General features: G+C 37.3%; 1 protein-coding gene across 3 annotated transcripts in view; it reads left to right on the top strand.

The window, feature by feature from the left end:
* The first annotated feature begins 542 nt into the window (after positions 1 to 542).
* The window catches only part of LOC137998883 (uncharacterized), a 7,210-nt gene continuing 2,752 nt past the window's right edge, over positions 543 to 5,000 (top strand). The window contains exons 1-2 of one of the 3 annotated variants that reach the window (XM_068844724.1): positions 543 to 912; positions 1,071 to 1,104. The gene's annotated coding sequence lies outside the window, so the exon portion shown is untranslated. Of the gene's footprint in view, positions 1,105 to 5,000 lie in introns of all 3 variants that reach the window. The other 2 variants (XM_068844725.1, XM_068844723.1) reach the window with 2 other exon arrangements.

The following is a 5,000-nucleotide window of genomic DNA, read 5'->3' as shown; positions in this document are numbered from 1 at the left end:
GTTGATCACAAGCCAGACAATTACTATTCTATCTCAGCAAAAAAGCGACACTTTGGAACTTTAAACATGTTTCTCTTTTAAATAATATTTACAAATGATCTACCGAAATTGTTATCAGTGATTTAAGATATATGATTTTAAAATAAACGCCGCGTCGAACACGGTCTAAATTCAATAAACGCCGCGGCGTTATATCGAGTACATACGGTATCTATAACCGTCCTGTAAATTAACTATGATTACAAATCCTGTGTGAAGGCCAATGTGGAGTTAGAAGAAATAACGATCGTTAAAACAATTGTACCTTATTTCCTGACGATGTTTTCCCTATCAAAGCGGCAAATGGGTGTGCCGCGTCCTCAACATGCTTGAGAAGATTTTGAAAACAAAACCTTTGGAGCGAATATTCCGGGACGTGATCACGAGAATTAGCCTAATACCAGGGGGTCATTGCGAGAAGCGTCTTAAGAAAAACTTGCGAACAAAACAACGAGAACATACAGGAAAGAATATTCCGGGACGCCAAAACGCGAATACCGGTCACCTGTCCGAGGAGAGAAAAATTGACTGAGATAATGCAAGAGCTTTGATTATTCGGGCCAGTAAAGTCAATAATTTTGCTACAAAAATATACATGGTCATGCTAAGCCTCTTAATCGAAAAAAAGTTGATGGGAAAGTCAAAGTTATCTTGATAAACAGGAACAGTTAATTCAGGCAGAACTGGTGGTATTATTAATTGTGAATATCCTGTAGGATTGGCTTGGCAGAACATCAGGAAGATGAGAAATAAGACATAAGAAAGGTTGTGTTCCGACGAATTTGCAGGACTTAGCGAATGTGGCGACACCGGGAAAATTTTCGTCCAAATGACAAGAAAGCTCTTGAAAGCAGACTGAATTCTAAGGAAAAGGTACTTCAATAAAACAAATCACTTTGTACTGCATGTTCGAGTGGCACTTTGACGAAGGAGGAACTTTTCATTGACACCCAATTTGATTATGCATGCATGCTTATTTCTGGCTATAAAAGCTGCCCATTTATTCTTATTGCTTTTCATTGCACACGAAGACCTTGCTGTGTTCAGTTGAAGGCGACAGTTTCGGTAAGTCAGAGTCAGGGAGAGATTTAAGCGGGGTGATTGGCAATGCTTGTTTGTAACTAAAGAAATCAGTGATATAAGACGCATATAAAAAAATGTATCGGTATATCAGAATATCTTTGAAAATCAAAACACCTAAAATGATAAGATATTTTTAAGTGTTTTTGTTGATAGATAGTTATCTTTAAATTTTAAAGTGGATCCTTGTTTAAGGCAGTTCGTGGTACTTCACCATTACTTAATTTTGCGTCTCTTCTCTTTTTCGGTATTTGCGTCAAGTTGAAAGTTTGAAACCTCTCCTCTACTCAAGCATAAGCGCCCCGCCTCGATTTCTTCATAGACAGTCAATTTCGTTGATACATGACACGTAGTAAAGTACTTGCGCTGACTTCTGTTGCACACAAGTTTGTTCTAACTTTTATTTCCCGTGTATAGAGTTACCTTAACACCTCAGTTTAGGAAACTATACTTTGATCAAATTGAGTTTGAACGCTATCCGTCATTTGTTTCAATGGTCAGTTCACAGTCTCTGATTTAACGGCCTGCGTCTATTTTTCAATTGATGTACGACATCAACATTAATTTTGAGCCGATTAATATTTCGAATTTATTCTCTAAAATTACCAGCGTTCATTCTTACAGCACATGCTCATCAACATCTTCATGAGCATTTTTTTTTACCAAATAATCCTCACTTAACGTTCAAAGTAAGGCCTTTTCTCGTGTTGGCGTTAAAATTTGGAATGGGATACCAACTAGACTAAGTGTCGAAACGTATCCAAAAACAAAACAAAACTAATTGAAATTCTAGAAACTGTCTGAAAACTCCTATGCCGAGATAGATAATGTTTACATGACGATGTTGTAGTTGTATGTAATGTTCATTTATTCTTTATTAGCTCTTCGCTATTTGCGAGCAGTTGGTTTCTCCTACGATTCTCGAGAGGGAAACCATTCAGTGCAAGCAACCGTTACTTTCTTCGAGTGAGGATGAATAAATTAAATTTGAACCGGTAAAACGAGTTATTAAACTTGTTTTGGCGCTTGCACGTGCGTTCAGTTACGCAACTGCTGCGTTTGGGTGAGCCTGCTATGTTGTGATTTCCATATTTTTCTCGCGAAATAAGACGAGGTGATGTCAAATGCATCATGGGGTGTGACGTACTTCGCACATGCTCAGTTGCTCGCAGTGGTTTCCTTTTCTGGAAGTGTAGGAGAAACCAATTGCTTACAGGGTATACTAGTGCAAGATCTGATCATCAATGTTATGTGCACCTTATTGCGGATCATAGTTATGTCCGGATTCTTATTTCAACGTTAAAAAACGCGTATATCGGTGGGTTTCAAAAAATACAAGAAGTATCGCCAGACGGATCAGTTGTAGACCTTCACTGACCCCTACGTTTTCTTCTAATTTTCTCCTTCAAGTCTAAACGCGATCCAGGCTTCTGTATAAAAAAGGGCAGATTCCATTTTAAAACATGACACCCATATGCAGTCATTTACTGTGCAGATCGGTTTGAAAAAGCAATAAATGTAAGTGTTTATTATGGTCGAAGTTATTATACTGGAGACGAATAAGGCCCAATTCAGACATCGTACTTTTCATGAGCCGAACTTAATACATTGAATAGACCAATTTCGATATATTTAAATTCAGTCCAAAGCAAAAGGCATCATCTCGAGGCTATGGGGAATTGCTGGTTTTCACTCACGTGATCAACAGCCATGTTTTTCAACGAAAACAAAAGGAAGCGTTTGCATAATAATAGAGTGAAATTCCCGGAGGATTTGGTCGGGGCACCAACATGGCCGCCTTTTCTTTGTTTTGGGCACCAACATGGCGGTCGTGACGTCATGTGAAAACCGAGAATAAACTCATACAAATCCTTACATTTATTCCCCAGAGCCTCGAGATGATGTCTTTTGTTTAGGACTGAATTTTAATATAGCGAAATTGGTCTATTAAGGTGGCATACTACAGTTTTCCGAAGAAAGAGATCAAGATCTTGAAATCTGTGAAATTAAAGCAACAGGATGTCCCTTGTGCAGTGTTAGTCACTGCAATTGATGTAAAATGTAATTTTACCTAACAAATAAATGCAAATCAGGGGAAAAGTGCTAAATATAGTGACCCATCTCCTGGAGGGGGACTGCAAACTAGACATTTCAAAGGCCTTTTTCTAAAAAACTAGCGGGACGACCAGGGTTAAAATTTTGGGAGTTAGTAAACAAAATGCAGATGAAACCGTCACCATTTTTTTAAAAAAGGTCTATCACACACTTTCAGTTATTATCAAAATAGACGAAAATAGACGTTTTGCCATTTGAGAAAAACCTGTGTGGCAGATTTAGCTATTTATTTCTGTAAACGATTATTTTTTCTCGCTAGGAAATTCCAGAAATTTTAAGGTGCGGTCGTACGGCTAGTTACTGGGTTGCGAAACCCAGTCGGAATCTGCGTTTCATTTCGTCGTTTTTTATTTATTTTACTTTATTTTATTTAAATATCTGGAATCTTCAAAGCGACGAGTAATGGTCTTCGACAACAATTGCATCTTCCGCCGTCGGATATCATCAAGTGAGCTTTGTTTTTAATGTTATTTGGCTAACTGTGGTGTTATATAGAAGACTGAAACCAAATGGCAAATTATGTATGGGTTTAAAAGGAATCGAACGCCTTGAATGCATCTCAGTTGTCTGGCAATTTACATTTATTTTGAATTCAACTCTTCACAGTCTTAAGGTAAAAAAAAAATTGGAAATGTGACAGTGAAGAATTATTGTGCTTCATTATTCACGGTCAAGGTTCTTCCGAAAAGGGTTTTAAGATCTGAACTAACCAGGAATCTCGGCGTTAGCACGGTCGCCGATCGGCTTTGATTCAGACTTCGGACTTTTCATATGCCGAACTTAATGGGCATAAACCATGTTTTGCCTTCCACTTAAAACCCGCTGACAAAATGAATTTTTTTTTTTAATGGATTACGAACGGCTGTGCATCGGCCAATTAAGTTCGACGTCTGAATCAACAGGCGTAGTTTTCTTTAATTTGTGTCGGTCTAAACTGGAATTAAGTTCTATTTAAGTATGGTATCCGAGGAATTCCAAGGCAATGGTTTACAAACTACTTAAGCAATCGCCAACAACATGTTAAAATTAATGACACTGGGTCTACAATATTACCCGTGGGATTCTCTTGGTCCACTTTTATTTTTGTTATATATCAATGATCTTCCTAAGTGCTCTAAAAAGTTGCAATTTCAAATTTTCGCTGAGGATACAAATATATTCTTCTCATCAAATAACCCAAAAGAGCTGGAAAACATAATTAATGATGAAATGGAAAATGTATCGCAATATTGCATCCTTAATAGACTGTCAATAAACTTCAAAAAAACAAATTACATGATTGTTACCACTCCTCGAAAAAAAGTGAATATTAATACCTCAGTTTGTAACATTCAGCGAAAATCACAAATTAAATATCTTGGAGTCTTTATTGATGAGCATCTACAATGGGGTGCCTAAATTCAACATGTTAATAATAAGATTGCTAAAAATCTCCCATTAGTATCACCCAACTTGTGGACTAATGCGAAGGGAATGAGAGCCATTAATTTCAGTATGAACTTCCACTAAATCAATCGTAAATTCGAATGTAACAACTCTTAATTAGAATTTATGACTGTCAAAAGACAAAAACGTTTCCAACCTCTCACCATAGTGGCAGAGCCTTATATGGCAGGATTCCTCGCAACCTTAAGCCTTTCCTGAGTGAAGCGTTCTGAAATATTCAGTTGGCCCGATAGAAATGTAGCTTAGTGTTTCTTCAATCCTTTAATAGGCCTTTTTCGATATATTAAAATTCAGCTTGAAAGAGAGGTTCAGAGGACAAA

This window comes from Montipora foliosa, chromosome 4 (assembly GCF_036669935.1).
Source record: "Montipora foliosa isolate CH-2021 chromosome 4, ASM3666993v2, whole genome shotgun sequence".
NCBI classification, from domain to species: Eukaryota; Metazoa; Cnidaria; class Anthozoa; order Scleractinia; family Acroporidae; genus Montipora; species Montipora foliosa.
This window is presented reverse-complemented; position numbering and strand designations above follow the sequence as displayed.